The 27,738-nt window shown below is 35.7% G+C and overlaps 2 protein-coding genes across 4 annotated transcripts in view; one reads left to right on the top strand and one right to left on the bottom strand.

The window, feature by feature from the left end:
* LOC121327984 (protein CMSS1-like) overlaps nt 1–27,738 on the bottom strand; it is a 125,334-nt gene that overhangs the window by 70,072 nt on the left and 27,524 nt on the right. The gene's annotated exons all lie outside the window — the stretch shown is intronic.
* The window catches only part of LOC121327983 (filamin A-interacting protein 1-like), an 85,903-nt gene that overhangs the window by 38,903 nt on the left and 19,262 nt on the right, over nt 1–27,738 (top strand). Inside the window, exon 1 of one of the 3 annotated variants that reach the window (XR_005951627.1) lies at nt 20,482–22,309. The exons of the other annotated variants lie outside the window; for them this stretch is intronic. The gene's annotated coding sequence lies outside the window, so the exon portion shown is untranslated. Of the gene's footprint in view, nt 1–20,481; nt 22,310–27,738 lie in introns of those variants that run through there. 3 annotated transcript variants of the gene reach the window in all.

The following is a 27,738-nucleotide window of genomic DNA, read 5'->3' as shown; positions in this document are numbered from 1 at the left end:
CCTAAAAAAAAATAACAGAGTGGGGTAAGTGGGCCACCCAGGGTTAGAACCAATATATACAGCATTTGTACAGTATAAACAGTTTTTAAATGAATGAATTAATACATACATAAACTACTTTTAGGGAATGTATACACACACTTTATCATCCCTCATTACACATAATCAGCAAAATGATGTATAGTAATATGATTCATTTCAAGGTCATAACTGGATGTTAAATAGGTTCAAGGTTGTAACAGTCACAGTGTCCATATTTTAGAAAATGCTATGCAAAAACGGCAATGAACAAATTGTTTTGTGAAAAAATAATTCTGTTAAATGTTCCATACTTTAACCACAACAAAAAAAAAAAAAACTTTGGAGTCCTTGGATAGAGTTGCTTGCTACTAGGTTTTGCAACATTGTAACATAAATCTGGCCATGTGTAAATAATTATGTGCTTTCCAAGAAATAAAAGGAGTTTTATATAGCCTCCTACTTTTGCGAACAGCATGACTGTCTGCCTCACAGTCATGTAATGGCAAGCAGTAGGTTTGATGGGGGAGCTGGGTGGGCATGAGATACTGGTGAAAAAACTACCTTCAAGAAATGTACACAAATAAAACAGATAACAAAGGCCGCTTGTCTGATGACAAAGAGTAAATCATGACAATTCGGTATTCAAGCAGAGCAGAATCCCACTAGATTTAAAAGATAAAACTGAAAATGATTGGAGAACAATAAAGCTTTGAGATGGTTTCTATTGTCTTTTTAGCAGACATCTGATTTAACTGTGAAACCCAAATAAAACTAAAACTGCGTGGCCTTTACAATTTACACATACACTGTGCATACAAAAGATGATTATTTTTGTCTTTCTCTTTGTTTTTTTTAAAGGTATACTGCGTGCCTTTCTTTCTACGTATAGCGTGCAAATCACAGCGACTGTCAAAAAGCACGAACCATGGGGTAAATCAACTGAAAAATGAAATTGGTGGGGGGGAGGGGGTTAACCTTCCAGTTGAATGTGACTTCTGATTGCTTTTAAGTTTGCATGTGTATTCCAAAAGTAATTTAACATATGCAATAAAACAAACAAACCAAAAAAAACACCATTGAAAAACAGTCCAACCAATAGCATGTGCAGCAATAACAATGGCTTGAGTGAGAGCAGGACCCAGTGGGCTGTTGGCTAGCTTGTTCTTAACAACGCATAAACACACATGCAACCAATCAAGAAGGAGACCCAGCAAATACAGAGTTCCTGGAACAGAGGGAAAGCGAGTGAGGCATGTGTGATTGCGCAAGAGGGGAGGGGGAGGGGTTAACACTGACAAGTTCAAAACCTTGTATCACTTCCTTTTGTAATTAAATTAAAAATTAAAGGGCAACGGGGGGGGGGGGGGGGGGGGGGGGGGGGGGGGGGGGTTAAAAAACAGGTGATGCCAAAAGCGTTTAGCTAGCAATCTGAAATTATGTACGTTGTTCTGCGTAGGCCTCGGGCCTTGTCATCATCATATGGTGTAATGCGATTACATATTCCTCACAGAATGCTATGATTAGCCATCCTGTGATTTTAACTAGACCTCAGAATACATATTTAAGTCCACTTTGTGTATTTATGAGGCAAAGCCTTTTAAGGGATAGCCAGGATTAAAGAAGATAATTAAGAGTTATCAGACTAGTTGGCGTCTCTGTTCTCTCAAACAGTGTTGTGTTGTAGGGAATGTGGGAGCAAACCGTGTCTAAACAAACCGAAACAAGGAGAGGAAACAAGGCACTGGTGCTGTGGTATGGACTGTGAATGTGGAGTTTTTATATTTGCTCTCTTGTAAATCCTGCATGACTAATGTTGAATACTGCAACCATTCGTTTGTTATCTTTTTAAAAAAGGTCAGTCCGCTGACTGCTAATTCTTGGGGTTGCAGCTTCTGTGTGTACTGTATAATATACAAAGCTGATTTTTCATTAGAACAACACATCATAATGTAATAAAATACCAATTACAGGGGAGTGAAATTTACAGGTTACCCATGGTTACTAAATACATGAATTGGGTCAATGACCTTTCAATGTAGGCACTATAACGGGCAAGTCTTTCCCTAGGCTGCAATAACACTTTTGAAAAGGGATAGAGGAGTTCATATTTTACACTGTATCAATTCACGTCTCTCAGGAGGAATGACATAACTTACTTTATAGCCATGTTTCTTCATTAGGTTACACAAATGTTTAATTGATTTATTTTTAGATTACAAACCAATTAAATAATTTCTAACCAATCAGATAATTCAGTTGGTAATTATGTCACCATGCAGTACATTTCTGTGGTGTTTATCACATGTATGTAATGGATATATATATATATATATATATATATATATATATATATATATATATATATATATATATATATATATACACACACACACACACACACACACACACACACACACAGAGCTCTGGAAAAAAATTAAGAGACCACTGCAAAATTATCAGTTTCTCTGGTTTTACTATTTATAGGTATGTGTTTGGGTAAAATGAACATTTTTGTTTTATTCTATAAACTACTGACAACATTTCTCCCAAATTCCAAATAAAAATATTGTCATTTAGAGCATTTACTTGCAGAAAATGACAACTGGTCAAAATAACAAAAAAGATGCAGTGTTGTCAGACCTTGAATAATGCAAAGAAAATAAGTTCAGGTTCATTTTTAAACAACACAATACTAATGTTTTAACTTAGGAAGAGTTCAGACATCAATATTTGGTGGAACATCAATATTTGGTATTCAATCACAGCTTTCATGCGTCTTGGCATGCTCTCCACCAGTCTTTCACATTGATGATGGGTGACTTTATGCCACTCCTGGTGCAAAAATTCAAGCAGCTCGGCTTTGTTTGATGGCTTGTGACTATCCATCTTCCTCTTGATCACATTCCAGAGGTTTTCAATGGGGTTCAGGTCTGGAGATTGGGCTGGCCATGACAGGGTCTTGATCTGGTGGTCCTCCATCCACACCTTGATTGACCTGGCTGTGTGGCATGGAGCATTGCCCTGCTGGAAAAACCAATCCTCAGAGTTGGGGAACATTGTCAGAGCAGAAGGAAGCAAGTTTTCTTCCAGGACAGCCTTGTACTTGGCTTGATTCATGCGCCCTTCACAAAGACAAATCTGCCCGATTCCAGCCTTGCTGAAGCACCCCCAGATGAGTCCAATTTTCAGCTTTGCCCAACACCTGGTCGTCTAATGGTTAGACGGAGACCTGGAGAGGCCTACAAGCAACAGTGTCTCACACCCACTGTGAAATGTGGTGGAGGATCGTGATGATCTGGGGGTGCTTCAGCAAGGCTGGAATCCGGCAGCTTTGGCACGAACATGCCCTTCGCTGAAAATTACCTAGAGTGGTGCTACAGACTGCAGCTCTTTTTCTATAGCATTGTACTTTAAACTTAGTTATGCAACCTGGCTTTAACATTAGTTCTATGGTAAATGCCACATTTTTTTGCTGAGATTTCGAAATGTTTTCTTTGAAAAATTATTTGTGTAGGTAGTTATACAAGCTGGCATAAAAAAAAAAAAAAAAAAAAAAAAAAAGGACAAACTTTCAAGGTGTTAGCGTGACATTTTACATTTAAATCACCACAGGATTTAGCAAAAGCACCAGCATATTAACTTACAACAAAAAACTGAGTGAGAACAAAAAAAAAAGAAAGTACTTCAGCAGCAGTTTTAGTTTTTATATATAACTCCATGATTCAAAGCTGTGCTGTGACTCACTCCAAACTGCTAAACTCAACCCGTGCACAAGACCTGCTCAAGGCTTTCCAAAGATGGCAGCCCCAATCAGTACTTCAGACACAAAACCTCCTCTGTCTGTCAGAAATGATTTAATCTCTGTGAGATTTGCCATTGTCACTGCTGCTGTCCTGACTATCAGCTAAGATCAGCTCTGTGCACTGGTGAGTGTTGTTGTTCACTCTATTTGCTAAATAAAAGAGCTATCTATTTTGGAAGATAAAAATTGTACACTTGGATTTTTACCACTGCTACAATACATACAGGTCATACTTGCAAAAGAAATAACATGTACAGTAATCAACATTTTCTGGATGCAATCCTAGTTTTTGTTAAGTGAAATGCAAAAAAAGAGAAATACAGTGCACTCTGTCGGTAAGAATCACTGAAATAAGTATCAACCGCATATAGTGATCTAAAATACTCCACTTGTAAGAATCAAGCAATCTGCTTAGAAGAAGAATTTCGGGGCAAACTGACTGCATGTAATACGATACTGCATCAAGTGCAATGAGGTGTACAACCAATAAAGCGGTTTTAGAATTTGATTACATCTCGCGTGATTAGGTACGTACACAGCGTTTCAGTATAATCCCTGATCTGCAGCGAGTCCCAGCAGAAAAAAAGCAAGTTGTGCAGTTTATGTGTGTCGACATGACAGGAAAAAGGAAGATGTGCGACTGCATTGTACAGGTATTTTTTGTGTTCACTGTTACGGAGTACAGCACTGTTATTGTGTGATATGCATGTAGAGGGAGGGGTATTGTGTAGCGGCGCGGTGAGGAGGGGGGTGGGGAATTGCAGAGCTTTGCATCTCCGCTTAGTGAAAAACTGTGAGATTTGCATCGAAACTGAAAAAAAGCAAGCCACAGACGCTTAAATGCAGTGGTAGTCGTGACAGTAACTACTGTACTGCAATGTCATTTAAATTCAAAGGCAATTACACGTACAACCGTGCGGCAGTTAAACTAGGCACCCTCACTAGACAATCGCTTCTCAAGTATAATGTAGAAAAATAGGATTCTGCAACCTTGAGTAAACATAACCGTGATCATATAACAAGCTGCTTACCCACGAGGACTTGCTTTGATTGTTTTGATGTATTGTCCTCAGTGATTGCGCATCGTTGACATTTGTATACTGTATTTAAACTGCTGTGCGTGGAGGCACACTTTTGCTAATTGCAATCATATCAGTCTGCTTTTAAGAATCAGTCGCTTATAGGAATCAAATTATCCAGGACAGATGCGATTCTCATAAATGGAGTGCACTACAGAAACAGTGTAAATATTGCTTTTAATTGTACAACGCCCCCTTTTTCACATTTATTTTATTTGAAGTGTTTATACAAGTTAAAAACTAATGTTACTACTTTATAAAAACGTGTCTATGGCTACTTTGTTTACTGTGAAGACATGGCAATAGAAGGGATTTTTTTTTGTTTTTTTAAAGCGTTATCCACTTTGTTTATACTTGAAATACACACAAGATTTAACTACTGTATTGCTTTCTTTGTTGTGTAGTCAATTCACGAGGATAAAGTAAGGCCTTTCTTACTCAAGGGATATCAACTTGAATACAGTGTTACATATAATGGCTTTGATAATGTTTTGAAAATGAATGAATATCCAAACAAATATGTAAATCTTGAAGGACTATCCGAACATGAAAATGTCATGTTCGTCCCAACGCTATATATATATATATATCACACACAGTCAAAAGTAATAGTAGTCAAAAAGTTTACATATCCCAATGGAAATTTATAATTTCAAGAAATTTCCGAAAACAAACACATTATAGGAAAAATCTTTTGTAGCAAAAGTTTTGCTTTTGTGGATGAGAAATAGATGAATGCAATTATTTATTTCAGCTATTTTTTTTTTTTTTTGCAAAATTCCAAAAATGCTATTTCAAAAGTATTCATACCCTGACAAGGACAATTAAATTAACAGCTAGTTGAGGCACCTTTTGCAATAATAACCTCTTTTAAATGATTAGGATATTTGTCAATGAGCTTTTGGCATGATTCTTTAGTGATTTTTGACCATTCTTCAAATTCCGAGAACTTCTCTAATGTACAGCCTTCTTCAACTTATACCAAATAAATACTCAATTGGATTTAGATCGGGACTTTGACCATTGCAGAACCTTGACTTTATTGTTCTTTAACCATTTTGAAGTAGATTTTGGTGTGTGCTTTGGATCGTTGTTGTGCTGTAACATCCAGTTGCACTTTAAACCAAGTTTTGTAGCGGAGGGTTTCAGATGACTGGCCAATATCTTCTGGTATGCTGTGGAATCCATTTTACCATGTATTGGAGCTACATTTCCTGTGCCATTAGAGGAAATACAGCACCATAGGAGGATATTAACACTTCCATGCTTGACAGTAACTATGGTGTTCTTTTCTTTGTACGCCTCGTCTGACTCCAAAAGTAATGACTATCAGAAATAGCTCGATTTTTGTTTCATCATTTCACAAAACTTTTGACCAGAACTCATATCCACTTGCAGCCAATTCACTTTGAATATCTTTGGCAGACAATCTAGGATTGTTATTAACCATCTTCACAATTCTTCTACTTGTTCTTGGTGAAAGAATCTTCTTTTTTCCAGACCAAGGGAGCGTTGTAACAGTGCCATGAGTCTTGTCCTTCTTGATAATAGAAACAATAGTTGAAACTGGGATACTCAACTGCTTAGAAATCTTCTTGTATCCTTCTCCAGCTTTAAGGCAATAAATCATTTTCTGCCTAAGGTCTTCAGATAGCACTTTACTTTTTCCCATATTAACTTATGGGTAACGACAGCAATTAACCTATGCCTAACCCGGTTATATTCTCTAAGAAAGTTCACCTACAATTCAGGATTACCATGCTGAAATTTCTAGCACTTTGTAGACAACACTATCATAACATCAAAGGATAGAATACTTTTGAATTAACTTTTTTAGAGTTTTGCAAAAAAATTGCTGAAATAAATCAATCCGTAGACATCTATTTCTTGTAACTTTTTTTCCTCATCCACAAAAGCAAAACTTTTGTTATAAGATTTTTCCTAGAATTACTTGTTTTCAAGAAATTATAAACTTCCATTGGGGTATGTAAACTTTTGACTACAACTATATGTGTGTACATACAGGCTAACTTCACTATAACAAACTCCCATGGGACCTGTAGAAATGTAGATTATATCGGGGTGTTCACTATAATAGGATTTAGCATTTTTCTGTACCAGATTAATGACAAAACAGCAAATTTGAATTGAACATCAATACTTTTATGAAGATAAAGAAAGTTCAGTGTCAGTCAGTACTGAGATCATTGTATCTGGGTCGATCCTGTATGTGATCATTCTAATGGGGCTAATTTGCATTGAAAAAATTGGTTCTTACAGTTGGGATCGTTAAAACGGGTGTTCGTTATAGTTAAGTTAGCCTTAAAAATATAAACATTTACTCTTAGGAGTTCTTCCTATCCGCGTATAGGAACACCTCCTAAGAGTAAATGCACTGGCTAAAGGAACAGGAACTTCGCTTAAAAGAACGCTTTCTTGGCACCGATAGCGATTCGTTCACAACTGATACAGTACTGTTTTGTAACCTGATAACTCATCATCCTCAAACTTCATCATCACCACAAGTGTCTTGAAGCACACCGACTGATTTATTCAAACTTTCAATCTATCACTGACTCATGCTGTATTCGGATTTCCACGAGTGCATCTCATCGCTACAAAATGACATGTAAATAAGCAGTGAAACAAAAAGTTGGAAATTGTTCGAGCTCTTGAAAAAAAAAACCCTGAATCAGACACAAGTCGACACTTGTCTATCGCCTTTCTCTTACTTATTCAGTTAATTTCATATGCTGATGCATGTGTGTCATGACAAATGCATATTTATTTATTAATTGATTCATATTGTGCCTGGTGGTCAACTCTGTCTTTACAGAACACTTTGCTTACTTACCAAGGGGTGTTCTCTTAGCTGGAGATGACTGTGTATTTTATACATATTGTAGTAACTGATTAGAAGCAGACATCCTGCATGTACTGTAGAATCAACCACAGAAGGGATCTAAAACCCAGGGACTTTGACAATGAACCGTATACTGTAGCATCTGACAAAGAACACCTGTACAGAATGCCTATCCTGCCCCTACAAATACACAAAAAGGACTTGTATCATAGGGAATATTTGTGAATATATACTAGTTCAGCCATGTTAGTGTGCAGGCATTTTCACTGCTCAGTATGTTGTTCCAATAAGCCCCTGAAACATTCTTGATACTTTCTTTAAATTAAGGTTTGACCACAATCATTGGAATGGGAATGTTTTCTTTTGACTGGAATGGAAGGAAAATACAGTGTGAACTTGGGAAATTCAGTACAGATAACTGACAGCTGGCTTGTGTGAACAGCAAGGTCATATGTTTTAATTACAGCCAACTGCTTGTCAAGATATTGTCAATTTTGTTAAAGGTAATTTCGTTAAGCAGTTTTGGGGTTTTTTTTAATGCAGGAAGTAATGACATGGTGAAAGATGTGTTGTTCCTGAGCAGCTAACACTTAAGTGTACCTGTCCCTCAACTAGTCATCAGCTGCCACTCCTGAAATGTTGCAAATCTTAAGAGCACATGACCTCACAAGCTTTCCAAAGGATGGTTGGTAGCCAAAGACTTGGTGAGCTAGTCGAGGACAGGTAGTATAAAAAAAAACTCATTAAAAAAGCCAGTGATGTAGTCACCGTTCTGATGCAGGAATCCATTAAGTGGTCTATATCAGGGGTTTTCAACCGGGGGTATGCGTACCCCTGGGGTTCTTCTAAGGGTCATAGGGGATGTGCTCAAAAATACAAATAAAAATGAGTAAAAAAAATAATGATCTTGAATTGAATTTTTTTTTTTTTTTAAGGTATTATATATAATCTCTAAACCACTGCGCATAAATATTTCTCTTTTGTTTAGCAGCTCAAAGTGAACCACAGATGAAAAAAAAAAACACGCTCTGTGCTGCTCATTAACTTTGCTGTTTTCAACTTGTCGTATAATTGAATACTAATCATTGAAGCCCAATATTTCTGCATTTTTCGGAAGTGTAAATGCTCTGCTAAACGCGCAGAGAACTACCCGAACAAAAAGCTGGCTGTTTGTGCTCTTCATGTTTGGATTCACATACACATGCAAAGCGTCTTTTTCCATAATGAATGCAATAAAAACAGATGCATGAAACAGACTGACAAGAGTCTTTGGAGGACTGCCTACGTATCGCCGTCACGTCTGTCAAACCTGATGTTTCAAAGCCGATTGTTATAATGGCATTATAATGAAGTTCTGCTCTCGCTCCGTCCTATAAAGCCCTGCCAAGGAGTCCTCCGCGGGCCAGACAGTACCTGTCCGCGGTCCGGATTTGGCCCGCAGGCCGCCAATTGCCGACCCCTGCTGTAGGTAGTATAAAATATAGACCTCAGTGGTGAATCATGCTTGACACTTGTGACGTAGCACCCAGGATCTGGACCTCTTTTGAAAGCATTTGTGTATAATGATAAAACAAGAAGTGCGACATGTGCTGGAATGTCGAGACTAACAGTGAAAGGAGTTTAGACATACTCCTTATTTAAATACCTTTTCTTAGTTCAGCAAACAAACAAACAAACAAACAAACAAACAGACAAACAAACCATTAATTTGAAAATAGCAACAAATGTGTAAGAAATATTACAACTTAGGGCAAGTTCAAATTGAGGAGAGTGGCTTTAGAGTGGTTTTATTTTATTTATCACATATCTCAAGTTCTGTATGAAATTGATTTGTATTAACAGTTTATACAACACAGAGTAAAAAAATAAATAAAATGCAATATTACGTTTTTATTGTAGTCAAAAATGTAGTCTGAAATACCAGATCTTGGTCAGGCAGCTGTATCAGTGACTGCATTCATATTTTTTTAAACTTATTCAAGATATTTACTGAAAGTATTGTCTTTGTTTTGTATTTAATTGAAAGATTTTAACAAAAAAAAATAAAACACATACACACAACACTAATCTTTAATTGATTAAATCTCCTACATATAACAATCATTCTCGCAATTAGTAATAACTCATTTAGTTTTTTTTTTCCTCTGTGTTAAGAAAATAAATTGTCTTCTGTAGTCTACTGTACGTAAACACAAAATCTGACAAACAGCAGACTCTCCTAGTTTTTGAGAAATATATTAGATAACACTACCAAGAAACCTAGATTGCAGAACTACGATGCTATATAAATTGTTTAAACAAGGGAGTTTAAAGTTATGTGCAAGTCTATTTAAATTTAAGAAGCTATAAAGCCGGGATACAGACGAAATAAACTGGGAAGTCTCAATGTCAGTGGGACGACAGGTCTAATTTCAATGCTAATCTTTTATCAAAAGTGCTGGCAAGTAGCCCAAGACGCCTGTAATCCAAATCGCAAAGTTCTCCGTTTTATTTTTCTGGAATTTTAGCACCATATTTTACATCTACTCTTGGGACAGGAAAATTACTAAAATACATTGTTTTGACATGAGCTACAATGAGTCATTTGAAATTATTACACTTTTAAAGGTTTTGACATCAATCTTCTTTCGGAACCTATTTTTTAAAATGTATTTATTTTATTTATTTTTTGCAAAAGAACTGGCTCCAGCACTGCTTGAATATTGATAGGATTGAATTTTAGAACTTGTATAAACTTCCCGAAAACCAAATACATCTCGCTTCTTATTCTAATAGTGCTATTTGTAATGCAAATCTGTATTTGTATCACATATTCTTGCCACTGAGGAGACACATGTCCCCCACACTTAAAATACTGGATGGGCAAGATTAAAAAAAAAAAAAAAGTGTCAAACCAAATTAAGATGCAGCAGTTGCTTGTGATTTAAATCCCTTATACTCCTAAATCTGGTTCTTCTGAGTGTGACATGCTGCAGGGCAGGCTGTAAAACTCAGTCTTCTTCTGCCATGTTCATGTTGTTTGCCAACTGTTATGTGGCCTAAAAACTGCTTACTGACTTGATCTAATTAATCCCCTACTAAAGTTTTATTCGGTTGTACAGTACATGGTGCTGTATATACAGCCTGTCAAAATTAAAACTCACCCAGTTTCAGGCATATTTTAAAGAGAGATTTGCTTTGGCAGTTGTTTACTGTGTGATTTGTTTATGCTGTTAGAAAAAATGTATATAATGTAGACAACTTGTGGCAATCACTGGTACTGAAATTTAAGACCACCACATGTATTTAAAGCAAACCACTGGTTTATGTGCTTACATAGGTGCAGCACAACCTACACTAATAATGCATCTCACGTAAAAATTAGATCACATTTATTTACAGTAAATAATGGAATTGTATTGGGTCTGCATAAACTTGGTTAGCACTGTAATGTGATTATATGGGTTGTTTTTTTTTCTTTTCTTACACTACTAGTGTGGTTTCAGATGCAGTTGCTGCAGTTTACAGTAAATGTGGGATTTCCAAAACAGGCCTACCATAAATGTAGAGGTGAAAGAATAAGGTGATGGAACTGGCCTGCAGTCACATGAAGGAGCAGGGGCTGAGCTCCAATTCCAACTTGATATCCCATGGTTCTTCGTCCATTGCTCTATCTACAACACCAAAACTAAGCATGCAGGGTTCTGCAGTACAGAAAAGGCATACGTACTGGACTGAGCCCATTTTACTTAATGCAGTTTGTCAGCACATCAGTGACACAGTTAAGTACCTGGGATGGGAGCAAGCAAGCACACACAGGTCTTATTCACACACAAAGAAAAATAAAAAAACCTTATTGATGTTAAACAAACATCTTTTCTTTTTCTGAAAAGCACAAACTATGATGTCACTATTAATGCTCTATAAATTCACCAAATGACAATGATTACTCAATAAGTTCATGTTGTGACAAATGACTGGCAATAATGCCAGTAAGAACAATTCAAGTTTATCACACATGTACAATACAAGCAATTATCTAAATACTGTAACACTCCACGCCAGTCCTTTATTTGTTGAAGCATTGTGCCACACAGAGAAGTGTTTTTTGTTTTTTATGGGAATTAATTTGAAACTGCTAATGCCATTGCTATGCCAAGATACACACTCAGCCTAGCAATTAAAAATCAGTGTCCTAATACATCCCTTGCTGGAAAATCAAGTATAATCGTAGTATTACATTCTATATATATATCTATAATATATATATATAATATAATTATATCTATATATATATATATATGATATATAATCTATCTACTATATTCTGCCCACGGTAAATATAGACAGGCAAATAGGTTCCTCACAATAAATGACTCAACCAAAATTGTATTACTACTAGATAAGCAATCACCTCCACTTTATACCTGGGTGACGTGGGATACAGTACTAAAAAATAAAGAATATCAAATGATTTAGTAAATGTATGATGATTGAGGGCACCCCAAAACAATCAACACAAATATGAAGTACTTATGTTGGGTAAAGTAAATAGGAACTTGTCCGGGCAAGAACGAAAAGAAAAAGAAAATTGGCTTTGTAAGCCACTTGTTGAGTTAAACGACATGAACAGGAAACAAAACAATTGTCTAACTCCCAGCAGGACAGGACAGGTCCCTGACATGCAAACTCTCCCATACATAGCTACTCCAGGACTAAATGATGTCATCCCCACACGTGTTCATCACAGATCTGCCTTTTTGAGTGAGATCTCAGATTTCTAGTCCAAAACTAACCACTTATGGGACTGTCACCCCAGGAAATTGTCAAAACTTTTCTCACATGGTATAGTATAACACTAGTCTGCAGCAGTTTACTGCATTTATAAAGTGGTAAAAATGACTTCACAATCTCTTTTTCTATATTTTCCCTGATGAACAACTGTACACTAACCTGGCATAACTTAATGTCTGTACACATAGTAACTACACTATAATGGCCAAACAGGACTTGCATATGGACTGATCATTTCAGTTTTAATACAGCTTGACAAGAAAAGCTGCTATGAATTACATCATCATTTTATTTATTATTATAATTTTGACTTTAGACTAAACAATACATTGTGCCTTTTAAGGTGTCCTGGGTGATGTTATCATAGTGTATTCAAAAAGGTCTCATTAGAATAGTTATTTTGCACTCTATAGTTGAGTTTTACAAAAATACACACAGAGAAGCTTAAACTTGTCACAGTAAAATTGGTCTCATGGTGTGAAAAAGAGGTACAATACACTAGGGGGACTTTGTAATACAATTTTAGTTTTACTCAAATTGTATGATTGAGTGTTTTCTATAAATCTGGAAACTACAATACAACCAAGCAGCAAACAAGTTTGGATGTCCAAACTCAAGAAAGAAAGAAAACAAACAAATAATCTAAAAAAAAAAAAAAATCAAATCTTAGGCAAAGCATCCACACTCTGTAGGTAATGAATGTATAATTAACACCCCCCCCCCCCCCCCCCCCCCCCCCCCAACATTTGGGATGGTTTGGGATGCAAGGGTTATTTCCTGAATCCCTACAGTACAAATCTAATCCGCCTCGAGTTGAACCTCCTACCATGTCCAAGATTAAAAGGCTGGCATCTTCAGTATTCATGTAGTCAAATGCATTAGTAACATGATTTACACTGCCTTGACGTAGGGGTGTCATTTTAGGGGGTCATCTTTAAACCTAAAAAATTACGTCAATCACACTGGATCACGTAGAAACTAGCTCATTGCATTTCCAAAAAAAAGAAAAAAAAAAAACGTGTGTATGACACATAATAGTATAATGCTGTATTATTAACCATAGTTAACAAAACAAATGCTTTTTTATTTTGATCATAAAACCACAGCATTTGTCAAACATTTTATAAAACACACACACACACACACTGTTTTGAAATGAGACGTTAAGAGTTGGAACATAACATTATATTAAAGTTCTGAGGCACAGAATGTAATAAGTTTTTTTTTTTTTTGAAAAATATAAAATGGTTATGTATGAAGTAATCAAAACAGCAGAAAATACAAAAGAAAAGTAGCACTTCATTTTATTCCTCCATATGGTATGGTTCAAAACCAAGTGCCTACAGCAGTTCTCAGTTCTAAACACAGTGCAACTCTGCTTGTAATCAGTTTGTAATGAAGCCTAAAAATAGTGTTTCCAATGAAAAAAATGAGTTCCCATCACTGCATGCTGTTCTTAAATACTTCCATGATGATGCTGTGTCAAGGGAGACATATTTTATCCTTAATAGGGAGACTACAAAGACCCCTGCATTTTTCCAGAAAACGCAATCACAGAGGCATGAATAGAATAGAAAAATTATTTCCACATTAAAGAGACTGACTGAACAGTGTTTACAGATTTTAACATTTGTTAAACAGTCATTCTAGGATGCATCAGATGCTTGCTTCACTTTGGCGTTACAATAACGCAAAAGGCATTTGGAATACCTTCAGTCACTTGCATGCAAGCTATTATAAGAACTCTAGGTTACAGAACCAGTCATTTAGACACATGCCAACTGCATTCTCCAGTGCTTAGAAGGGAGAGCCTGCAAACTGCAAATGCCTCATGGTTTTACTTATTTAACAAAATCTGATTTGAAACAACAAGACCACAGCCATGGCTGCAAACTGGTTTTAAGTGAACATTTAAATTCATAGAATTATACAAGAAGTTCAAATAAGTAAATAAATAAATAAATAAATAATCACTGCAAATTGTAATACAAGCTTAACATGATTTTAGACCATTTTCAAACGCTATTGACTCATGAGACACTATTTGGTTGGTTTTGTCCCAGTGTTATGTAATCTTAGAGCTACACTGAGGCAAGGCACAAGGGTAAGTGATTTGCTCAAGGTCACAGAGGCTACTGACAGGCTGGGAATCAAACCCTGTTCTTTAACCCTAGCCCTTTGCTCTAACCACTAGACCATTATACCCATTCTGCTGAGCCAATCTTGCATCTGTGTGCAATCATAGCTGAGGCTGGAAATTAGATGGGACATCAACTTGGAAATCCTAAGGAAATAATACATACAAATACTATAGTGATGAAAATTCTGTCTCAATTATAATCAAATACAGTATGTTGTTTTAATCTGATAAGACACCTATTCAATTACAGCAGTTTCAACAAAACCCTGAAAATGAATTTTAAAATGTGCTGTTTCCCAAAATCATAAGAACATAAGGTTTATACTAAAATACAATTGAACACTAAACGTTTAATCTTCAAAGTTGCTGACTGTTGTACAATACCATGCTAGAAACCTGTATTAAAAGAACTTTACATTATAGATGGCCTTCTTTTCATTAGTAGCATCTATTATTTATTTGTACTATTTAGCCTTAATCTTTACAGCCTGAACCCTACCCTGGAAGACAGAGGTAAAAGAAAATAAGTTAGGAAGTATTTCAACTACTAGACTGTCAAAAAGAAGCAAAAAATCACAGTACTACTGTATGATGGTTTTCTGATAATAAACAACGTATACAGGCAAATAAATACATACTGCAGATATAAACAAATCAAAATATATTGCCGCTACTCCTGCAGTTCTTATGCCCAGTATGGCTCGGTTAATTGAGTACCACATACGCTCTCACTTACAGCTTTTGCCATCTTTCTTTAGGCAGTATAAATTAGACAGTAAAAGACTTGCACTAACAAATGCCGTAGAGAGAAAAATAAATAGAATCCCCCAATTCATTTAGCCAGGCAGGGCACAGGCCTCCTGAACAACACATGGGCTCACTGCTCCTGAGGCTCACTGACGGATCCCATCACTGCAGTTCCGCCCGCTGTGAAGTTTAAACGTCCAGGATTTCTTAAAACTCATGGTTGCTCCAAGGCATCGAAGTCTTCTGAGTAATTATTTCCTTTTTGAGAGCCTGAGAGGCGTTGGTTGGAAGGGTTTTGTTTAGAGTTTTAGTCGAATACTTGCTGTCCACATCTCATCGCAAGGTGGCTTTGTTTGTCCCATAAATAAAGAACAAACTTACAGCTTTCACACAGCAGACATCAGATCTCCAGGGCAATCATGGATTACCATTAGGTTGTTTATGTTTCAGCTTGCAATCAATATTGTGTTTTTCCCTTGTTCTATATGAATGGCAGAGGAGTTAATCCTCTTCGTGACACAGGACCCTAATTTTGCTTGTGGGTTATGTGGTTGGCAAAAAGTTGATGAATCATTTGTCAAAATGTTTATATTTGTGGTATTCTGGTGCTCAATGCTGTCTTTTAGAAACGTACTGTCTGGTGCAGATGAACAAGAATGTAGTTACGCAGCCGGTCTAAAACAGCCCAACAAAACAGAGATTGTTTTATATCATAAAAGGCTATTCAGTTTGAATTAGATTTGGGGGATCACCCTACAGTTCTGTCCTGAACAATTTACCTGGAGGTCTCCCTGTTATAATCAGCGACTCTTATGGAGTAAGTATATTTTATACACCACCCACTTGATATATCACGAGTGTCGGGGTCCATTATCTATCTATCAATCAATCAATCAATCAAAATCTCTCAATCTCTCTCTCTCTGATATAGGAAGAGACCCACAGAAAAACAAATAAGCTAATAACAAATACTGCACAACCACTCCTTTGTTTTATCGGTGTGATATATATATATATATATCTATATATATATATATATATATATATATATATATATATATATATATATATATATATATATATATATTATTATACACACACACACACACACATTTTAAAAATATCTATGAAAGTTGTAATGCAAGCCCAGACAATTAGAATCTTTCACCCAGACAGGGATCCACAGAGCTTGACTGCAGTACATGTTAAAAGAAAACAGCTGAAGAATGTACATGGCTTGTTCTCCTGGAGGAAGCTGTACAAAATTAAAAGACTAAGCTGATCCTACATCACATCACTGGTACTTTCCTGAAACAAGAATTATGAAGAGAAACAAGCCAGTCAGCTAAAAACAAAAGGAAATGAAGTAATGTGATGTTAGACAGCTCAGTCTGACTAAACAGACACCGGTGCCAAGGCAGATCAGAGCAGAGAGAACCAGGAAGGGAAGCAAGTTCTGTCAAATTCCCACCACCCAGCCAATATTAATAGGTCCCTTCTTTTGCCTGCGCATATGGAGGAATAAGACTTTATACTTTTTGGGAGAGAGAACTAATAAAGAGTCGTTTTAACCACTATTAAAACCAGCCCTGGTTTTCTGCCTTTTCTGCACCGCCACTCGAAACCCAGCACAGTCGCTACAATGCTGATAGAATTGGATGCAAGGCAGGTATCCCATCAAGCACTTGGAAGCTGGCAGGGGAGAGTGTAGAAATGCAAAACTAGACTCGCCCAAATAATTGGCATAGGGAAAAATACATTTTCCCAGCACTGACTCTGAAGCGTTGATGAAACTAGAGTCGCCCGGACTAGCTCCGAAATTCAGTGAAAACTGTTGAAAAAATATGCTTCGCCCAGTCGTCTTTTTCAAGTTCTAGGCCAATCTAGATTCGCCCGATTGGACATGGTCGAGTGCAGAAAAAAAGTGGTAAATTTGGGATTCGCCCGGGCAAAACTAGACTCACCAGACCACAGGATTTCGCCTTTAACATACATATGCTGTTTATATATATATATATATATATATATATATATATATATATATATATATATATAGATAGATAGATAGATAGATAGATAGATAGATAGATAGATAGATAGATAGATAGATAGATAGATAGATAGATAGATAGATAGATAGATAGATCTATTAGTCTAGTAATATAATATATTATTAGAACAAACAATAAATTTTATTAGAGGACATTCCGCGACGCTACTCTATATATATATATATATATATATATATATAATTTTGGTTTTTGGACAAAGATTTAAGGCATGGAATGCAAAAGTGTGTACAATGTTAAAGCAAGTTAAGGCAGATTGCCATTTCCAACAGTCTGAATATATTTTGCCCCTCCACCTTTTTTTGCGCCACTGGAATTATTATAAAAACCTTTAAAAAGATTGAACAGTAAAAATAAGGTTTACCAGCACTTCGCTCGGCAGCTTTTCTTTACCTTTACTTTTCTGTGTTTACATGACTTGGAATAGATAATCCAATTACACTTTGTGGATTTAATTCTTTGGAAAATGTAGCGCATTTGCGCATATGCAGTAGCGACTAGGAGGGAACAGACAGGGCTTGGTTCAGTCTGCACTGAAACTGAGGCAATAATTATCAAATATTTTAGATTTAGCGAAGTTGCAAATTCTTATGGTATATTCAACAGATTATTATTATATACACCTCTCTTGTGCTAATTCCCCAGCTTGTGCAAACTGTCTGCTTCTTGCAACAGCTCACCTGCATCTGTTTCTTCATGTAAGCTACTGTACCTTACATACGGTACAGTTAATTGTCAATACATTTTACCTAGCTAGACTTAATTTGCTGCGCCAACAGTATAGACAAGTTCTGTGTGAACAACTACAGTTGTAACAATGGAGTTTTCTTTCTTTTGATCAAACACTATTACTTTATTTAAATGAATAATATACCTTTATCCTATATAACTAAACAAATGCACCAGTGTAATGTTTTTTTTTTAATTATTTTTCTATTTTAATTTTTTTCTTTTTACATTGAGTGACCATTTATTATTTTCATTTATTTTTCCCCAACTTGGAATGTCCAATGATGATTTTTTTTTTTTTTTCTCCTCGCCACAGCGAGTTCCCACACAGCACAGTCGTTCTGAGGGCCAATGTTTTACAACAAGCGGGCTGCCAATCCTGGAGAACAGAGACCAGCCCTGCCCTCTATCCACTCTGAAGTGCTCTGTGTCCAGTAGGGTTCGCTGTTGCACGATGAGGAGAAGCAATCCTTGCCAGCTTCCCATCCCCCAACCTCGGAAGCATCAGAGCCAATGTGACACCCCCCTTGGGGTCCCCCAGCAAAGTTCGGCCTCTTTGCACAGCCTGGATACGAACTGGTGTCGTCCAAGCTGTGTGACTCATCCTGCGCTCCCAACGGCAGCGCTTTAACTGGATGAGCCACTCTGGGACCCCAACTTCAGTGTAATTGACCGCAATCTGACATCTATTTATAATTATGTTATAGATTTTTTTTGTTTCGGACAAATAAACGCAAAATAGAAAACCTACATATTATTATATAATCCAAAATTATTGAGCAGTTCCTATCATGTGCCACTAGCAGGTTTTTTCTTTTTTTTTTTTTTTTTTAGATTTTTAAACATTGTGGTGTTTGTGGCGTGGTGTGCTATGCAAAGAATGGCTTCTGTACACAGGATAAGATGTACTGGAATAGTGGCAAATACTTCACTGTGATCGGTTGATTTCTGATATGCAATTTATAATTCTCACTATTGTGGGTCAAGGTAAAAAAAATTATAAATCTAAAGGTGGGGTGTGATTCAAAGAAAGGTTGAAAACCCTGACTTATTGCGATGCCCCAACAAATACTATTTGCTTTCCCTTTTGGAATGCATCTTATTACTTTCTCGGTTTCCCGGTAACCAAACAAAAACAGGTGACAAAAAAGGTTGCTGGGAACTGCTTGCTGTTCCTTTAACCTCAGAGTTGTTACTGTATTCTATATAGGGATTACTATATTCCTGGGAAAATAGTTTCTTATAAACAAATTTAAAAACCTTAAGTGGTTTGGGAAATGAGCCAACTAAACATGTATATAACATATACTTTTGTGGTGCCTATTAAACATTTTCCATGTGCTCAAGAAAACACCTTCATTGCCTTCATTCAGACTTGGCTTTTGGGAATATCTATGACATAAACCACGTAAATGCTCTCTGGTGTAAAGATCACGGAGCACCGTGAAATAACATATGGAGCCAATTATGGTATGGCAGTTTGGTGATGTCATTTATGTCAGCCTCTCTTTGGATAGTTATTTACAATAAACACCGGTCTCTAGGGAGAGAGCTGAATGCCTTCCCGTCTGTCCAAAATTAAACAAGCATGAAATTTCTGTTAAAGTTGATTAGGTTAAAGTCAAATTATGTATATATGTATTATAAGTTACTGCCTGAAATATTATTTTCTATCAAGCAAAACATCCAGTGGCAGTCAGCGTTTAGTTATAAAACACTGTTCTTCTTTTTCATGAAACTTGAATGCAACGTGCTGCTTTGTTGTATACAGCAGCTATAGAAAGTGGACTCTGTTCAACTACTTCCTTAGAAGCGGGGGCATCGGAGACTTCTCCAGTCCAGCTGAAGCCACACATCCATTCCATTCTCCCACTTAATACATCCAAGTAAAATGACAGGCACAAGCTCCCCAAAATAAAGGGATTATGTCAAATCTAAGTTTTACACTATTCATTTAACAAAAATGCTTAAAAAAAAAAAAAAAAAAAAAAAAAAAAAAAAAAAACACACTAAAAACTATGAATAAACTGTAATCAAGAAATTAATATAAATCTGCATTCGTGTTTCCTTCCCTTGGCAGACAGAAATAATACAAACCAAATCCAAACCAGCATGAAGGGCTACATTTCCACCCGAGTGTTTTTTATATATATATATATATATATATATATATATATATATATATATATATATATATATATATATATATATACACACACACATATACACACACACACACACATATACATACATACATACATACATACATACACATTATGATACCATAATGCCTCCTCCTTCCCTCTTCATTGTCTGCACATTTTTTAAGAAAATAAGATTTAATGTAAAACTCAAAACTGTGTTAGCATTAATTCATGCTAATGTTCAGTTTTTAAACTGACTCCAAAGGCTTTTCAAAGGGGAGAGAGCTTTATCACTTAAAGTTAGTGATGAGTGAGTGCACAAGTGACAAGGCAGGGAATTAACTTGTGCATGTGGGGTATCACTTCTTGTCTTTGGGAGTCACTGGTGGTGCACTTTGGACCACTTTGGACCACTTTGGACAGGCATCCTCTTGTCTGACAAGATGGCCTCTGAGGTAATGTGAATGGGAATTGTAGTATTGCAAATTTATTTCACTAAACTACAAACGTGCTTCCACACAACTACATAAAACTATACAGTGCATACAAAAAAACATGCAATAAAATAGTTTTGTACACCGATTTCTAGAAACTTTCAGACCCCAGTACTGTAATTTGAGTATGCAAGCTAACCTTATTTTTTGCCATTGTTTTTAGTAGTACATTAATATTAATGAATAGTATTTACACATGTTCCTAAAAAAAAAAAAAAGTAATTTTCATCCAATAAATGTACACAAAAACAGAAAAAAATAATAGCAACCTTAAATAACCAGGAAATGACGAAAGAAAATTAAAAAAATAAAAAAAGCAGCAACTTTCTCTTTTAAGTACTCCAAATAGACAATGTACACAACCTCTAGATATGTAGATATAAAATTAGTAGGCTGCAAAATCTAGCTTTGATAAAATATTTGGTCAAATTGAAACTACCAGCATGTAAATGAAAAGTAAAGTATAGGCAAATAAAATGAGAAACTGCGATTGGACTATTACATTGAGAAATCAGAAAAAAAGGCATCGTATACAAACATAATGAAGTCATGCTGTGAAAGGAGATATTGCATAACACAATAGCTTAACACATAGGCTTTAGATCCGGTAGTGTAAACTGTAGGTAGACACATACGTTTTTTAAAATTCCAAAAAACCCTTGAGAACCCTTACTAGTTAGGGCAGGGATTGATTTTTTTTTTTTTTTTTTTTATTATTGGTGACCTATGTGAACACCTCATTTTTCATCTGGCCTTCCCATCACTAAACATTTGGCATTACTGTGCAATGACCTCATCCAGAAATAAAGAACAATCCTCAGAGGAGGCACACACCCCCCTCTCTGAACTAAAGTTTGTCCCCAGGCAAACTTTTGCACAAGAGTTTCTAGTTTGTATAACATAGCTCCTTTACAATACTCGGTCCTCCCCACAACCACTTTACTGTAATACACAGTTTTCTTAGAAAAGGTAAGGGAAACTTTTTTGGAGGGGGCAGAGGAGGGAGGGAGAGACGGAAAGGGGGGGCAGCTAATGACTTTCTACTATCAATAACAAGAAGGAAGTGTTGTAACTCAAGCCTTCCGCGCATTCTTCCTGGCTGAGAAACAGAACAGACAAAATGAGCTATTTCTTAGAATGTTTCAACATCACCTTGTGCCAAAGTAGAGTTATTCGTTTCCTCAGAGTTCTGGCTATTTAGACAGCAAACTACTCAGGTCAGGCACAGACTCTCCCTCTCGCACATACACGGCAGGCTGTACAACATAAAGCTCCATATAAGGAAATGATGATGATGTAATGCTCCATAGGCTTTGGCCATGCAAAGAGCCCATCTCTCATTGTTAGGTCTTACTGCTGGAATGTGCACATCTCGGATGCCTGTAGAGCGAACTCCTTCATTGCAGTGGTACGAGCAATCAATGGACAACTTCTACCATATGCTACAGGTACAGGGGAAATTATTATTATTAAATATTTTTTAAAGATTAAACTTCTTCAAACTAAAGTTCACTTAGGCAACGCAATCCTTTTTTTAACATTGAAATGTGTATCTTTTTGTATTCATGGTATTCGTAAATAAATACTTGCGTGTGGCAGACAAACTTTGGCAGTTTTCTCACTGTACTGTATAAGAATACCACACATATAGAAGTATACTGTATGTTGAACACATGTCAAACATGTTAAATAAAGAATACTGTATCATAAGACCAAACTGATCAAAAGTAAGTTTAATTCCCATTTAAAAAAGCTTTTTTGTTTGTTTGTTTTAACATTTAGTTTGATTCTCTACCGTCATAAAATCAATCTGAATGTGATAATAAACAGCAAAATGTGTTATATCTTGGGAGTTGTTTACACAGTTTTTTGGGAGTTTGACAAGCATTTCTGATCATGCTTTCTTGTTTTACAGTATACTGTAACACCAAGTAATTATTAAGTTCCTAAGCTTAGCTATATGACAAATTAGTACGACATTTGTATTTATACCCACCTTAAAATAAACTAATATAATTTCTGTTCATACCAGGTAAAATTACCGGACAGACTGCTGTCTTACCGTTTCATAAACACAACATAAAGATCATGTACAGCAGTAACAAGCTGTTAAAAAGTTAGACTGCTACTGTACAAGTTTCCCTGCTTCATAAGCATTTTCCTTGGGCAACTCTAAATCTAATTGTAAGCAATTTATTTAACTGAAATAGAGGTCAGAGATATGGGTTTTTTTTGTTTTGTTTTTTTTAATGATAATACAGTCTCAGTATTTCTGGACAGTAAAACATGTGCAGTGAAATAAATGCAGGTAACTGATCTCTTAGGTATTTAATAAAAATAATGTTACTGTACAGCTTTTTTATTGAAATATATTATTTTTTAGCCTTCAATAATCTTAAACACGGAGAGTTTGTAAGTATAAGTAATTGCCGTTAGTCAAGGACACTGATGTTGTTACTGAACCCAACATCAGAAACCGTTATTAAAAGCAGACCACAGATGTGCATGTGTTGGGATATATATATATTAATATATATATATATTATATATATATATATATATATATATATATATATATATATACACACACATACACACATATATATATACACACACACACACACACACACATATATATATATATATATATATAATATATATATAATATATTTTTTAATTCTTTCAAAGAATTCACCACAAAAAAAAAATCGAGTTTGGTATCTAAATCTCTCAGACACATGGAAACTGTAAATCAGATTTGTGGAGACAGTGAAAGTGCTGACTAGAAAATTGTCACGTTCACCCGTGTTTGCATTATCAGGCAAAACTTTCATTCTCCTCCATCTCCGATGACTGAGGGTTCTCCGTGTTTACTGTATCTACCGCCGTAGGAAACAATTTCAAAACCGTACCACTTTAGAGGCGGCATATTTTCTCTGTTTATAAGTGCTGCTGCAGACTGAACTCATTACAAATCCTGAGCCATGCTTTCATGGAGGCAATGTCAATTACAATGGCAGTCTGTGTTAATTTGTAAACATTACCTGTAATGATAACCTGTAATAATATTGCAACAATTGATGTTTCTAAATTTGCATCTCTCTTTTGAAAATTACTTACTCTGGTAATGCTGATATAAAAAAAAACAAACAAACAAACAAACAATTCATACTTTTTTTTTTTTTTTTACTTCTGCAGTATGCAGATTGTTTGTTGCCTTGAAAGATTATAGGTGGTGAGCCCTAAAGTGTTTGAAAAATTTTAACTAACAAGACAAAGGGTTAAACTTTGCTCTTGATAGATTAGGTGTGATACTCTATTTACAAAATCGTTCTAGATTGTTGCCATTTATTTGATGCACTGAAATCAACATTTTAAAAGGAGTCCCAGGGGAAAGCAGTCTTGACAATATTCAATTTATTAAATTATACAGACTTATGTAAATACAAGTCGGTGCGTTTAAATAAAACAGTTACATCTCATTCAGTGATTCAGTATGCTTCTCTTTTCTAAACTATACTCCGCAACACGTTTTACCAGTCTTCAGGAGTTCAGTGTCCAAAAGCATTTCTGCCATGACTCTGGACTTGAGACTTGAACAGGGCCTGGTGCCGTGTTATTTTCAGGTACGCAGTAAAAAGTGGCATGCAGCACACTGCGCTTGCTCGTGCACGCCTAAACAATGCTTAAACAGCTTTGGCTAAGCAAGCAGGGAATTGCTCATTCAAATATGGTACATTATGCTGTTTTTGGTCTTTTACATCTTTAATTTATCATATTTATCATACCAGTCTTTTACATCGTTGTTAAGTTAATAATTTTTCCACCATTAAGAAAATAGTATGTGAATATTTATCTTATGCAATACATTGGGTCTTGTACATTTTTATTTTTTTTTTTACTTGTGCAACTTTGCGGTGGTCTTCTCATTTTGCCTTGTTCGTTGTGAATTTTGTTTCTTTTTAGAGAAATTGATTGTCGGTTTCCAGTTAAAGTTTGCAAAAAAAAAAGTATAATTAACGGTAAATGTACCTCTATTTGACACTAGGAAAACACCCATCAGATCGCAATTGATTGCACCTGTACCAAAATCTGACAGCACACTACTTTCAATATGACAATGTATCACTGTGACATTACACATGTCAAGTTTTGGTATGCATACCACATTCTGACGATGTACCACTTTCTAACACTACACCGGCACTACAGTATCTCATCGCATGGCTTGCTTTCTCATTACATTTATCTTTTAAAATAACTTCTGGAACAGCACTGAGGCATAGTTTTGCTTCTGAAATATGACATATGAGGAAAAAGGGAAAAGATGTTTCCTTATTAGGCCAGAAATTATCTTTAATATATAAATATAGCCTCACTAGATATTTCAAACTGGTACCCGACAAGGATACACGTACTGAACATGCTTTCACAGTAACAGAGTTTTGTTAAGTTATTTAACAAACTGTAAAAATGGGTTGTTTTACACAAGCAGGTTAACCTTTATTGAACATAGATTTGTATTTATTTAAAAAAATTGTCATACAATTAAATCTGCAATCACCATGTACCTGGGTTAAAATATCTGACGCAAATTAACAAAATAAGTATAAGCAGGAATGGTAAGACAACACAGCACATTCATGAATTCCTGCATTCACTTTTTTTTTAAAAACAGAATTTAAAATAATAATAAGAATACTACTACTACTACTACTACTACTAATAATAATAATAATAATAATAATAATTCTACATTGTCCCACAAAAGGCTTCCAACATGTGTCTACAGCTGTTTGGTATCATTTCTATTGGGCAGTCTGGCTCGTCTTTTCAGTTTGGAAATGAGAAAAGAGTTCATGGAAACAGATAAGGAACATCAACAATAGCAGATCCAGTAGGGTAGAGAGATATCCAGTTTAAAAACTAAATTTAAATACCTTTTCTTAGTTCAGCAAACAAACAAACAAAAATAACATTCATTGTGTAAGAAATGTCACAACTTACAAAAAAGAACTAGACAATACATTTTGGCAACATGAAAATACTGAATTGCTACGTGGCCTGTGTACTTTATTGTGGGTAAACAGTTTAAGTTTTTGAGCCATGCTGAAACAGCTGTTGTGGTTAGGGTTTATTTTTTATTGCCATTCTATTTTTTTTTTTTCCTGCTTTATTTTTATTCCACCGTCTTCTATTTTTGTAGTTTCTCAAATCATCGTAGCACATTGCAAGATAATTACCCAGGAGGTTAAACTACTCATATAAAAAACTAATAAATAACTCAAATAAAATCAGGATCAGTGCCCATGACCGAAAAGCTTATCTGATAAATGTTTTGAAAAAGAAGGATGAAATGCTTGTGTTTAACGACTGTGAGAGAACGATCCATTTTAATCTTGAGTGAGGGGTTGCCAAGTAACCCACCAAGTTGCACTTTTTTTTTTCTAATGAAAGAAAAAAATATTTTAAAACAGTAGAAACAGAAATCCCCACAAAAAGTTCATTAACGTACAGTTGTAACCCTGTTAATCAATTGACTGTTTATTCCATACAAAAAAAAACATCTACAGAGCAATCGGAAAATCACTGTGAAAGACGACTATTTGTTAACATTTTTAAATACCAGATTTAACGTGTACCAGCAGTTAGACAGACAGTAGTATTTAAAAAAGAAAATTACACAAAATGTGCATTCTCGAATACTGTGCCTGTTAAGTTTTTCATTTCATAATTGAAGATTAAACCTCTGATGGTATAAACTCATAAGCTTTAAAGTTCTTCATGGTAAGAAGAGTTCCACTCCATTTTTCGTCACAAAGCCAGGGATCTATACAGATCACTGACTGTGCATAGAACTATCCATAAATAACATTTGATACCAATGGAAACCAGCCCTGATATTCTGACATAATGTGCGCTTCTAAAGTATATGGAATTACTGACTAAAGACAATGCATCTGTTTATTTAGCCAGTCTATTAATTGCCTTTGGAACAAGGGGAATTCCTTTAAATGCAGTAGAATAGAGAGGGAGAGGAAGTAACTATTAATTATAGGATCATTTCATGCCAATGTGACATATGTAGAATAAACAGCAGTTACACAGTTACAAGTCATAACATCCCTCCTATCCAGCCAGCCAGTGTTTCCTGCAGACAAGAGATGCTGGGATTTCTTGCCAGCTCAAGTTAGACTTACTCCAGCAGCAAACACAGTTGCCAGAGCAGCTGTTAGCTGTTCTGGTACCTTGCACCATGCCCCACTATTGCAATAAAACCTTTTCCTCTAACAGTATGTCATCAATATCAGACTAATGATCACTTACCTTTTATATTTTCATGGAATGGCCCAATTTTTGTTAAACTTTTTAACTAAATCCGTGAGGTGGACAGGGGGCTTGAGTTGCCCAGTCTCTTACTTTTGATTTTATATATATATATATATATATATATATATGTATGATAGTATCTATGGAGAGTACCTTTTCCAAGGCATGAATCCCTAATAATACCAGCTGTCCATAATACAAGCTAAAGCTGGAAAGCTTGCAGATGAATTATGGCTTTTAGTTGTTGCTGAAAGAGGCCAAGACACCCCGAAATACATTTTAAACTAGAAAGCACAGAGATAACAAAAAGCAAATCTGTAGGCAGCTCTGTTAAACTTTTAGAATAGAATTAATTTTGCTTGTAAAAGTTGTTTTCACTCTACTCTGCAATGTCATAGACATCGGTTACAAAACCAGGTTAAGCTAGACTACTGTGCTGTAGGCTTGACAGCGCTGACATGCTAAATACTGCTTTAAAAATCATTTAGAAGTTCTACAGCCGAGGTCTGGCAGGCATTTCCTCCCCTCCCCCTTGTTCAATTGAGTT

The sequence above is a fragment of the Polyodon spathula genome, chromosome 15, assembly GCF_017654505.1.
Source record: "Polyodon spathula isolate WHYD16114869_AA chromosome 15, ASM1765450v1, whole genome shotgun sequence".
In the NCBI taxonomy this organism is placed as follows: domain Eukaryota; kingdom Metazoa; phylum Chordata; class Actinopteri; order Acipenseriformes; family Polyodontidae; genus Polyodon; species Polyodon spathula.
The sequence above is the reverse complement of the archived record's forward strand: the minus strand, read 5'-3'. Positions and strand labels throughout refer to the sequence as shown.